This window comes from Glycine soja, chromosome 14 (genome assembly GCF_004193775.1).
Source record: "Glycine soja cultivar W05 chromosome 14, ASM419377v2, whole genome shotgun sequence".
Classification (NCBI taxonomy): Eukaryota; Viridiplantae; Streptophyta; class Magnoliopsida; order Fabales; family Fabaceae; genus Glycine; species Glycine soja.
Window position 1 is genome coordinate 10,315,570 of NC_041015.1, and position 13,506 is coordinate 10,329,075.

The 13,506-nt window shown below is 36.9% G+C and overlaps 2 pseudogenes; one reads left to right on the forward strand and one right to left on the reverse strand.

The window, feature by feature from the left end:
* Positions 1 to 2,969: 2,969 nt before the first annotated feature.
* LOC114383793 lies at positions 2,970 to 4,970 on the reverse strand (annotated as a pseudogene).
* Positions 4,971 to 5,072: 102 nt separating this feature from the next.
* LOC114383795 lies at positions 5,073 to 12,999 on the forward strand (annotated as a pseudogene).
* The last annotated feature ends 507 nt before the right edge of the window (positions 13,000 to 13,506 follow it).

Sequence of the window (13,506 nt, forward strand, 5' to 3'; positions counted from 1 at the left end):
GTTGGCAGAACCAGGTGTGGGAGAGAAAACCAGAGGTGAGGTGGTGTCAAGCACATACAATTTGCCAATCCTCCTAGCTGTAAATCCAGTCATCTTGGGATGAAGTAGCTGCACAATTTTACAACAATTAGGGTAGAGTTTCACATCATATAAGGTGGAATCAAATAGAGTAGTAACAGAGATAATATTGACATGAAACGAAGGAAAGTAGTAAACATTATGAAGAACAAGGGAGTTATATAACAAAACTAAACCAGCTATTGTGGTAGTGACAGTGTCACCATTAGGCATGGTCATAGTTTTGGGTGCAATGTGATATGTGGAAGAAAAACTGTCAAAGATATGAGTAATGTGATCAGTGGCACCGGTGTCAACAATCCACCAGTGACTGGTATTATTTGAGAGATTCTTACCAGATGAAGGAGAGGGAGAGGTATGAGAGACAGAATTTGTAGCAAAAACAGAATTAACTGAAGAAGGTGAAGTAGATTGCAAGTTGGATTGTTGGAGTAGCTGTAAAATCTGAGTATATTGCTCTTGAATCGTGGACAAAGAAGCACTTGATCCATTTGTTGATGTGGAAGCAGATGATGATGAGGAAATGTGAGCAGAACCAGCATCTTGAACAGAGTTCACCACAGAGGCATTTCTAGAGGAATTGGACTTACGAAGTTGAAAACCAGGAGGATACCCGTGCTTGATGAAGCAAGTCTCAACAGTATGATTGGTGCGATTACAGTGAGTGCGTAGCCGGTTACCACGACCACCGGAGGAATATCCACGACCACGACCACGATCGGAATTATTAGAAGGACGAGAAGGCATTTGGGAGAAGTGATTCACCGACGATTGATTCTCAATTGAAGAATCAGTGGTTGAAGGAAGATTGAACTGGCGTTCTTGTTGAAGAATCAAATTGAACGCATTGTCTAGGGTTGGAAGTGGAGACATCAGCATAATCTGCGAGCGAACATGAGAATATTGATCACCAAGACCTTTCAAGAACTTGATTACCTTATCTTGCTCCTTGAATTTGCGTAAATCTGTAGCAGCACCACAAGAACACGGTATAGCACAAGTACAATCATGAATTGGACGAAAATACTCAATTTCTTCCCAAAGCGTCATCAATTTGGTGAAATACGAAGAGATGTCAAGAGTTCCTTGTTGAAGACGAGCTACGTCTTCTTGAATATCAGCAACGCGAAAAATATCACCCTGAGAGAACCGATTCTCCAAACTTTTCCATACAAGAGAAGCGCAATCACACCAAAGGAGAGATTTCGCGATTTCTTCAGAGATTGAACGTTGAAGCCATGAGAGAACGAGGTTATTACAACGAAGCCAGGGTTCATAGAGAGGATCAGAGATAGGGGGAGGGGAAAGAGTGCCATCAACAAATTTGACCTTGTTCTTAAAGATAAGAGCCACCTTCATCGATCTGCACCAGATCTGGTAGTTTTTGTTATCAAGCACAGGTTGAACGAGAATAAGAGAAGGATTCTCATTCGGATGCATGTAGTATGGATTAGAGGGATTGGTAGCAAAATCAGAGTAAGAAATCACCATTGTTGAGGTGATTCAGCAAGAAAGAATTGTAGAACGCAAAGAAGATGAAGGCGCGAAAAAAAATTGCGAAAACGGTTTCAAACTGATACCATGTGAACTTTGGAATACCAAAGGAGAGAAATTATGAAATGGAATATATTCATTGTCAAAAGAACCTCTTACAATGCATAAGAGTAATTAATATATATAGTAAACTAGCTAACTAACAAACTCTTAACTTGGTTAAACTAATTCAGTTACAACTATGATTAACTAAGACTAACTAGAGTTACTATTTACATCATGTAATACTAATCTCACACTTTACCTTGATAAACTCGATTAAAATTGATTTCTTCTTTTTCCCATACCACAGAAGGTAAAGTCTTAGAGTTTAGATTCGGAGTGTAATTTGTTTGCATAATTAAGAATTAAGAATAATGAGTGTTTTGATTTTGAATGTGTTCCTGTACGGGGGTTACGTATCAAACTCTCGTTGAATGGTGAAACCTTTTCCCACAACAATGAGGATCAAAGATTATATATATATATATATATATATATATATATATGTGTGTGTGTGATGAGTTTTTTTCTTATTTTAGAAGGAGTTTATTATTTTTTTAAAATTTTTAAATTTTTTATAATTTTTAATTTTAGTTCTTAAATTTTTTATTTATGTTTAGTTCTTAAAAAAAATGCATTCTTATTTTTAGTTTTTTAACTTTTTTTCTTATTTTTAGTTTTTTATTTTTTTGTCCTCACTTTTAGTTGTTTGAAAGAATTAAAAATAAGGATAAAAAAAGTTAAGAAACTAAAAATAAAATTAAGAAAAAAGTTTTAGAGACTAAAAATAAAAATAAAAAATTCTGGAACCAAAATTAAATTTATTAACATACACACTCTTACTATTTAGTATGAGTATATTAATAAGTTACACCTATATTTTAAGATACTCTCTAATTATATATTTTGTTGGTACACTCATCCTAAAAAAATATATAAAGATGTGTATATTAACAAAACTCGTTATTTATATATTGATATACAATAATTTTTCTTAAAAAAATAGACAATTAATAATCTTATTTGATATTGTAGTCACCCTTTATATCATATAAGAATCAAAACTTACATTAAAAATATATTAATATTCAGTCATATAAAAGTATATTTATAGCATATGAAATAAATCACACAAGCATAAAACTCATCCAAAACATGCTGCATAGTCTAATATGGGCAATCTGATTCCTTTTATATGATATAAATGAAATAAGATCGATGCCCCATTGGTAACCTGAAAAGGACAATTAATGAGGCAAGTCAAGTACATTGAAAATATACTATATAATAATATTCATTCACGCGTACGTTAGCATATATTTACATGAAAACATGACATATAAATTACAGACACATAGAACACGATATTCCAAAATTATATCTTCATAAAATAGATAGCTGATCTGATAATGATATATATTGTAAAGCGTTGCTGCCAGTGATGGGTGGCGATAGAAAGAAATCAGATTGGCCATTGTGGGAGGATGAGGACAGTCTCAAGCACGCATGTCAGTAAAAAGATTTGGCAATGGAGCTCCTTGCTTAAGAACATTAATAACCTGTTCTGCCTTTGGCCTTTTCTTGTGGTCATGGAGGGTACACCATAGTCCCACAGTGAGCAAGCATGTCATTTCATTCACATCATAATCATCGTTCAATCCCTTATCGGCAGCATTCAAAACATTTCCAACCTCGTATTGTTTCCACACCCAATTCGTCAAAGGCACATGATTATTCTCCCTATCCTGATAAGTCCTCATTCCACATGCTATTTCCAAAGCCAAAACTCCAAAACCGTACATGTCAGATTCCTTGCTAGCCCTTCCTTCCTTTACATACTCGGGAGCCAGGTACCCATATGTCCCCACCAGCTTTGTCTTTTGAGTCCTTAATCTTGGATCCACCAATTTCGCCATCCCAAAGTCACTAACCTTAGTATTGAAATCAGTGTCCAATAGAACATTACCTGACTTAATATCTCTATGAAGAACACACTGCACCGCGTCTTCATGAAGATATTGAAGTGCTCTCACCACACCTAATGCTATCTTGTATCTCACACCCCATGTCAAAGTTCTTCTGCTTCCAAATAGATGAGTGTCAAGGCTTCCATTAACCATGTATTCAAAAACAAGTAATAACTCCCCTTGCTCGTGGCACCACCCCATGAACTGCACAAGGTTTCTATGCATAAGACGACTTATAATCTTCACCTCGTTTGAAAATATTTTCTCAGAATCTTCAACATCAGAAAAAATCCTTTTCACTGCAACCACGCGCACTGAGTCACTCAGAAACCCTCTGTAAACTCGTCCATAGCCTCCTTCTCCGAGCCTTCTATCATCTGCAAACCCGTTGGTGGCTGCAACTAATTCCTTATAAGCAAACCTTCTAGGCATATGATCCAAATTACCAAAACCATCCTTAGTTCTTCTCTTCTTGATAATGAACCAAGAAACACTAAGAACCAGGGCCACAGAAATAATAGAACAAGTCACTGCAACAACTACTACTTTGACTTGAAACTTACATTTGGTTATGTCACTTTCTATGTTTACCTCTGGATGAGTGGAATTTAGTTCTAGACTTGAACTGAATTCCCAGGAATGAATAACATTTTTCTCTTTGTACGACCCGGTTGAACCCGAAAACCCAACAGCGACCCACTCTGGTAGAGTTTCCGCTAGGTCAATCTGGTGCGAAAGAGAAGTGTTAGGCGTAAAACCAGAACTAGTTCCCTCAAAGAACCACGAGACAGAAAGGAGTTTGGCAGAAGCATTGTAAGTTATCAAGGCATGCCCCATGTTCCCTATGTTGCTCTCAATATCAAAATTCTTTTAGTCAAGGGATGCAATAGAGTTATTGTTGATCCCAACATGTTGCCCTGATGGGTCAAACTCGTTTACAAAAGTGTCAAATTCAACAGCAATGAAGCTATTTTGGGGTTTGTTGTCATCGTATAACCCCAGACGTAAACCACCTGAATTGGGCGGATCTTGGTACGCAAAGGTAAGTGGTGCCACATAGAAGGCAAAGCCGTCAGCGTACATGGTTTTATTGGGCGCATCGATGGTGAATGAAAAACGAGTAGAAAAATCTGTGACATCGCCGCTAGAAGAGTTTTTCAGGCGCAGTAGTTGGACATAGGTGGCTCGTCCATCTTCACCATTGATGAGTGGGTTGAGCACCACGGTTCCATTCTCAGTCTTGGCAACGCCTGCGTATTCAACGAGGCTTGCGCTTTCGGTGTCGCTAAAGTTAGTTATGTTGAAGGAGAGTGGTTGCACTAGTGGAAACATAAGGATGGGCAAAAGAAGAGAAGTTTTGAAGTAATGGAAATGTTCCGAAGTAGCCATCATGGTTTTTAGTTTTCACGACTGAGTATAGGATTGAGAAAGCCGAATCGGAGTTGTTCTTATATGAAGGAAGACATGGAACAAGTTGATTTTTTTAAAACCATGTTACAGGTGTTACATTTGACACAAGCGTAAATTACATAATAAGATGAATTAGTCCCCTAACCAGACGTTTTAAAAATGGTCAAGACTTGGAATGGGTCATATATATGAATTTAATTTTAAAACTGAGACCTTCATGTGTCAAAAGAAAAGAAAAAAACTGACACCTTCCTTCAAAAAATTTCGAGAGCCATGATTTTTCTCGTATTAACTATTCAACAAAAGATTGGAAAGTTTATCTATTAACCAATTATATTCACAAAACCTACCTACTATTCAGTTCTGTATAAATGGCATTATTTCTTTTCACCTATTATTATGCAGAACTGTCCATGTACTGATTACCTTAATTTCTTGCTTTTGTTTTTTGTGAATATTGCCTTCCTTGCTACTACGAAATATTACCTTTTGAATTATTTTTAAACATCCCTTTAACTATACACTTCCCTAATTATATTGATTCTTTTCCAACACATGGTATGAAAGAAATATTATTCTCAGTGTTGATAACTAGCAGGACCGGCCCAGAGTAAGAGAGTTATATGTAGACCTAACATTTTAACTTTACATATATGAGATTTTTTTGTTTTAAAAAGTTTATAAATTTATTGTATATAATAATGTGGTTTATGTTTTTTGTTTAAGGATAATTTTTATACAGCCAAATTTATTTGATCAAGCACGGTATGGGAGACTAGTTTTTTTGCTAGATTCAATTTTCATTGGTTATTTTATTGCAATATGATTTGATGGTAATAAATATATCTCGAAAAAGTTTCTTCAAGGAATAGTTTGGTTAAATATTATTTGATAAACATTTGAAGAGCAATTTAACAAAAATAATGTTGTGTTATTTTGCTCTCTATTGGTCAAATAGTTTGTTCTATATTTCAAGTTATTTTTTACCTTGCTCTATATTGTGTATTTCAGGTTAATTTTTTCAACTTTTAATTAATTTATCAGTTGTGCTTACTAAATATAGCCTAAAAATAACTAAAAGAAGTCAATGTTATTATCTGTACTAAAAATATAAGTTCTAGATCATGGAAAGTATCTTGCTTACATTAATTCCTCTTTGTTGAACAGTTCGTAACCTTAAAAATAACCTATTAAACAAACATTGTTGAATAACCTATTAAACAGACGTTGTCGGGGTCCAATTACAAGTATTTGGAAAGGGAGCTTATTTTGTGTCATCTTTTCCGCGTTGGGAGAGCCTTTTACGGAAAACCTCTGCACCTGTGGGACTCATCTTCTGTTGTTCTAACCAACTTCGCCACGCGCTTCACTTTCACTATTGACAGAGCCACAACCGACAACGTCGGTGACGGTTTTGCCTTCTACATAGCCCCTCATGGCTACCATATTCCTCCAAATGCAGCAGATGGCAATTTTGGCCTTTTCAATGCCACCTCCAATCCCTTCATTCCCCATTACCATGTGCTAGCGATTGAGTTTGACACATTTAATGGCACAATTGACCCTCCCATGCAGCACGTTGGCATAGACAATAACTCTCTTAAATCCCTAATTACTGCCGAGTTTGACCTCGACAAAAACCTCAGAAACGAGTGTAACGTTTTGGTAACCTACACTGTTTCCAATAGGACACTCTGTGTCTTGGTCCTTCAACGGAACCGCAACTCCAAATTCGAAGAATTCTTCACTTTCTTACCAGATTGACCTCATGGACATTCTACCCGAGTGGGTGGATGTTGGGTTCTCTGCTTCAACTAGCCAATATACTGAACGAAACATTATTCATTCTTGGGAGTTCAGTTCAACGTTGAATTCTTCTTCCACTGCTTCAAAGAATAATTCCTCGGATAATGATGTGGCCAAGAAGCACGGTAAAGGGTTGAGCATGGTTGCTTTGGTTGTTGTGGCGACATGTCCAACGGTTTTGGTGACCGCAGCCGTTGTAGCTAGGGTAATAATCATGAAGAAGAGAAGGGGTGGAGGTGATAGTGATCATAATGAACGTGGACCCACCTTTGCTATGTTTGATTTGGATAGGGCAACTATTCCTAGAAGATTTGAGTACAAAGAATTAGTTGTTGCTACGAAAGGGTTCGCGGAGGAAGCAAAGCTTGGACGAGGTGGCTCGGGACAAGTTTACAAAGGGGTTCTGAGTTATTTAGGAAGGGTTGTGGCTGTGAAAAGAATTTTCACAAAATTTTGAAAATTCAGAGAGAGTTTTCATCAATGAGGTTAGGATCATAAGCCGTCTTATACAACTTGGTGCAGTTCCTAGGGTGGTGCTACGAGAAAGGAGAGTTTCTGTTGGTTTTTGAGTACATGCCTAATGGAAGCCTCGACACCCATCTCTTTGGGGAGAAAAAAACTTTGGCCTGGGATGTCAGGTAACTTAGCTTTTATGTTCTTGTATGTATTTTATTATTTATGATCCCTCAGGGGTTTTTCACTTGTGTTTGTGTTTCATAACACTCTACCAGTAAATGCAAATACAAAGACAATTTTAACTTATGCATAACTTAACTTGACCTTATGCAAGAAGATTATTTTATATATATATTTAAGTGCTTATAAGGAGGCTTATCCAAATAGGGTAACCATTATTTTCTTCTTAGTTTTTTTTTTTTTTTTTTGCTTTGTATATACAGTTCTGTCTCTTGTGATGGAATTAGCTTATGCTAGTGAAATTAAACATTATTATTCACAATTATTCTTAATTCTCTTTTATATTCTCAATTCTCTTCACAGGTACAAGGTAGCATTAGGGGTAGCTTTGGCCCTTCGTTATCTTCATGAGGATGCAGAGCAGAGTGTTCTTCATAGGGATATTAAGTCAGCTAATGTGCTGTTGGACACAGATTTTAGCACCAAGCTTGGTGATTTTGGGATGGCAAAGTTGGTGGATCCAAGGTTGAGGACTCAGAGGACAGGGTTGGTGGGGACTTACGGGTACCTTGCCCCAGAATATATCTGTTGAAATTGCTACAAATTTCTAGAATATTCTTAAATATAATATGTATGAATATGGTAGAACAATCTAGAACTATAATGTATATGAATATGGTAGAACAATCTAGAACTATAATGTGTATGAATATGGTACAACAATCTAGAACTATAAGTGTATGTATAAGATAGAAGAATCTAGAACTATCATGATACTAATCTATCATGAAAACTCTAGAAAGATCTAAAGTAATGTAGAAATATTCATCACCATTGAGAGGTTGGTGACTTGAGCCTATAAATAGGAAATTGGTATGTTGTAATTGATCAATCCAAGAAATCAATGACATAGCCTTCTTTCTAAAACAATTCTCTAAAACTATCAACTATCATCTAATCAACTACCAACAGAGACATCAGAGCTACGTTCGGTCATACATTGGGCGTAGTTATCTTACCTACCTACCATTTCAAAATCCTCCCAACTACTTCAAAAATTTCCTTTGTACTATTAACTCACTCTAATAATATTTTTTCTAAGCTATGGATAACACTACTCAATCGTCAACTATTTTTGTCCCTATCTTCAATGGTGAAAATTATGATTTCTAGCGCGTTAAAATGGAAACATATTTTTCATCTCAAGATTTATGGGACATAGTAGAAGAAGGCTTCACCATTCCCGCAGATACTTCAGCTCTTAATGCATCTCAAGAAAAAGAGTTGAAGAAAAATAAACAGAAAAATTCAAAGGCGTTGTTCACCTTGCAACAAGCGGTGACAGATCCAATTTTCCCAAGAATTATGGGAGCTAAGACTGCCAAAGAAGCGTTGAACACATTGCAGGAGGAGTTTCAAGGAAGTGTTAAGGTACGTGCCGTTAAACTTCAATCTCTAAGAAGAGATTTTGAACTATTGAAGATGAAGGAGTCTGAGACAGTTAAAGATTACTATTCTAAAGTTAAAGAAATAGTTAATCAAATGAGAGCTTTTGGGGAAGATATTCTTGACAAGAAAATTGTTGAGAAAATTCTAATTACTATGCCCCAAAAGTTTGACCCAATCGTGACAACGATTGAGGAAACCAAAGATTTGTCCACTCTATCAGAGACAGAACTTGTGAGCTCTCTTGAAGCATATGAGCAAAGATTGTATAGGCATAAAGAAGATACAATTGAAAATGCCTTCCAGTCAAAGTTTAAATTTCAGCCCCAAAACAAAGAAAATAGAGGAAAGAAAAATTATGGAGAAACTTCCAGAAGAAGAGAAGGTTCTAGGAATTTCCTTAAGAACAAAACAAATAAAAATCCTCCATGCAATATATGCAAAAGGCAAGGTCACGCAGAGAAAAATTGTTGGTTCCATAATATGCCACAATGCAACCATTGCAAGAAGTTCGGGCACGTAGAGAAAAATTGTCGCAACAAAAATAGGCATCAAGCCAATATTGCAGAGGAGCATGATCAAGAACAATGTACGTTCTACGCCACTCAAGACTCAATAAAAGAAAAGGGAGGAAGTTGGTACTTGGATACTGGATGTAGAAATCACATGGCCAAGGATGAGACTATTTTCAAAAGTATTGATGAGTCTGTCAAAGTCAAAGTTCGACTGGGAAATGGAAGTGTGGTTGAATCAAAAGGCAAAGGCACTGTCATGGTGGAGACAGATAAAGGTACGTGACTCATCCATGATGTCTTACTAGTTCCCAGCCTAAAAGAAAATCTTCTAAGCATTGGCCAAATGATGGAGAGAGGCTACACACTTCACTTTGAAGGAGGTGTATGCAAAATCTTAGACAACAAAAATAAAAGGTCTGAGATAGCCCAAGTAAAGATGAATAAGAGCAATAGAAGCTTTCCTCTAAATTTAAAATATGCAACAAACATTGCCATGAAGGTACAAGTTGATGATTCATGGCTATGGCATCAAAGATTTGGCCACTTCAACTCACATGCCTTGAAGTTGTTACATGAGAAGAACATGATGAGAGATCTTCCAAGCATAAAAGAGAACAATGAAATGTGTGAAGGATGTCTTCTTGGTAAGCAACATCGATTTCCTTTCTCAACAAGTGGAGCATGGAGAGCGAAAGATCTATTGGAGCTGATACATACGGACGTTTGTGGACCAATGAGGACGCCATCACATGGGAACAACAGGTACTTCATACTCTTCATTGATGACTTCTCTAGAATGACATGGGTATATTTTCTAAAAGAAAAATCAGAAGTCTTTGGAGTATTCAAAAAGTTCAAGGCCCTTGCTGAAAATCAAAGTGGAAAACGGATAAAAGTACTAAGAAGTGATCGCGACAAAGAGTACACCTCTCGCGAGTTTGAAAGATTTTGTGAGGATGAAGGCATTGAGAGACAACTTACAGTCGCATATTCTCCTCAACAAAATGGAGTGTCCGAGAGAAAGAACCGCACAATTATGGAGATGGCTAGATCGATGCTCAAGGAAAAGGGACTACCTAACACATTCTGGGCTGAAGCAGTCTACACTGTTGTTTACATACTCAACAGATGTCCAACTAAGTCTGTAAAAGACAAGACTCCAATTGAAGCTTGGAACGGGAAGAAGCCATCAGCAAAGCACCTAAGGGTCTTTGGATCTATATGCTACATTCATATTCCAGACGTGAAGAGGCACAAGCTTGAAGACAAGACTATACGAGGTATCTTCCTTGGGTATAGCAATATCTCTAAGGGCTACCGTGTCTACAACTTGCAAACTAAGAAACTCGTCATCAGTCGAGATGTTGAAGTTGATGAATATGCTTCATGGAATTGGGATGAAGAAAAAGTGGAGAAGAACGTTCTTATACCTGCTAAACTACCTCAAGAAGAAGATGAGGAAGAAGAACCAGGTGAACCACCTTCACCTCCATCACAACAACAAGATCAAGAACTATCATCACCAGAGTCTACTCCAAGACGAGTAAGATCTTTGGTGGACATATATGAAACCTGTAACTTGGCCATACTTGAACCTGGAAGCTTTGAAGAAGCGTCAAAGCAAGAAGTATGGGTCAAGGCAATGGAAGAAGAGATACAGATGATCGAGAAAAATAACACATGGGAGTTAGTAAATCGTCCCCATGGAAAAGATATCATTGGGGTTAAGTGGGTCTATAAGACAAAGCTCAACCCTGATGGCACCATACAGAAACACAAGGCGAGGCTAGTAGCTAAGGGTTACTCACAGCAACCCGGAATTGACTACAATGAGACATTTGCACCAGTAGCTCGTCTTGATACCATAAGAGCTCTAATAGCTCTTGCGTCACAAAAAGGATGGAGTATCCATTAGCTAGATGTCAAATCCGCCTTCCTTAACGACGTACTTGAAGAAGAGATCTATGTGGAGCAGCCACAAGGATTCGTGTCTGAAGGCAAAGAAAACAAAGTGTTAAGACTAAGAAAAGCACTCTACGGTTTGAAGCAAGCACCTCGAGCATGGTATAGCAGAATCGATCAGTATTTCATGGATCGAAAATTCAGGATGAGCAAGAGTGAGCCTACACTTTACATCAAGTCTCAAGCTACACGGCCTGACATAATGTATGCTACAAGTCTTCTATCAAGATTCATGCAAAGCCCAAGTCAAATACACTTTGGAGCAGGAAAAAGAATTTTGAGGTATCTACAAGGAACAAAAGAGTTCGGTATATGGTATACTACCGAAACCAACTCAGAATTACTTGGCTACACCGACAATGATTGGGCAGGTTCAACAGATGACATGAAGAGTACCTCTGGCTATGCTTTCTCACTAGGATCGGGAATGTTCTCTTGGGCGTCGAAGAAGCAAGCTACAGTAGCACAATCAACAGCAGAAGCAGAGTACGTGGCAGCTGCTGAAGCAACGAGTCAAGCTATATGGCTTCGTAGGATACTTGAAGACATGGGAGAAAAACAAGATGAGCCTACTAAAATCAATTGCGACAACAAATTAGCAATTGCAATGACGAAGAATCCAGTTCATCACAGCAGAACAAAACACATAGCAATCAAGTATCACTTTATCAGAGAAGCTGAAGCAACTAAAGAGATCAAACTCGACTACTGCAGAATAGAAGATCAAATTGCAGACATATTCACGAAGGCTTTGCCGAGACCAAGATTTGAAGAATTACGAGCTATGCTCGGAGTCACAGAAATTTGCATCAAGGAGGAGTGTTGAAATTGCTACAAATTTCTAGAATATTCTTAAATATAATATGTATGAATATGGTAGAACAATCTAGAACTATAGTGTATATGAATATGGTAGAACAATCTAGAACTATAATGTGTATGAATATGGTACAACAATCTAGAACTATAAGTGTATGTATAAGATAGAAGAATCTAGAACTATCATGATACTAATCTATCATGAAAACTCTAGAAAGACCTAAAGTAATGTAGAAACATTCATTACCATTGAGAGGTTAGTGACTTGAGCCTATAAATAGGCAATTGGTATGTTGTAATTGATCAATCCAAGAAATCAATGACATAGCCTTCTTTCTAAAACAATTCTCTAAAACTATCAACTATCAACTATCATCTAATAAACTACCAACAATATCAACGATGGTAGGGCTAGCAAGGAATCAGACATTTATAGTTTCGGGGTTGTGGCTCTTGAAATTGCATGTGGAAGGAGGACTTACCAAGATGGGGAATATCATGTGCCTCTTGTGAGCTGGGTGTGGCAACTATATGTGGAAGGGAATGTTTTGGATGTTGTTGATGAGAGATTGAATAAGGAGTTTGATGTGGATGAAATGACAAGCTTGATTGTTGTGGGGTTGTGGTGTACTAACCCAAATGACAAGGAAAGGCCTAAGGCTGCACAAGTAATAAAAGTTCTTCAGCTTGAAGCATCGTTGCCTGTGCTTCCACTTGATATGCATGATGGTCCTCCTTCTTCTCTAGATACCCATGTGCAATCCACTTACAATTCCTCTCAATTAGTACCTTTCACTAATAGCTTTGTCACTGTTGGACGCTAATTTTTTAACGAAGGCTTTGAGTCAATCTATTTTGGGCAACAAGGCTTATTATGTTTTGTGTTTCTTATGTAGATTTTATTTAATTTTATGATTTTCATTACTTTCGTGATCAAATATTTAATAGTTTGTTATATATACATAAATTTCCAAAAAATATGATATCTTTGCATATGTAATGTGTACATATCTTGTCACACGTAACGAGAAGCCTTCTTCCATCGTTGAACTGAGTATGGTAATAAAACACTTCATAATTTTTGTATGGCAAAAGTAGTAATATTATCAACATGCACGTATAATCGTATATAGAGTATAGACTTGACTATTCAACAAAAGATTGGAAAGTTTATCTATTAACCAATTATATTCACAAAACCTAACTATAATTCAATTCTGTATAAATGGTATTATTACAACATCTTTTCACCTATTATTATGCAGAACTTTCCATGTACTGATTACCGTAATTTCTTGCTTTTGTTTTTTGTGAATATTACCTTCCTTGCT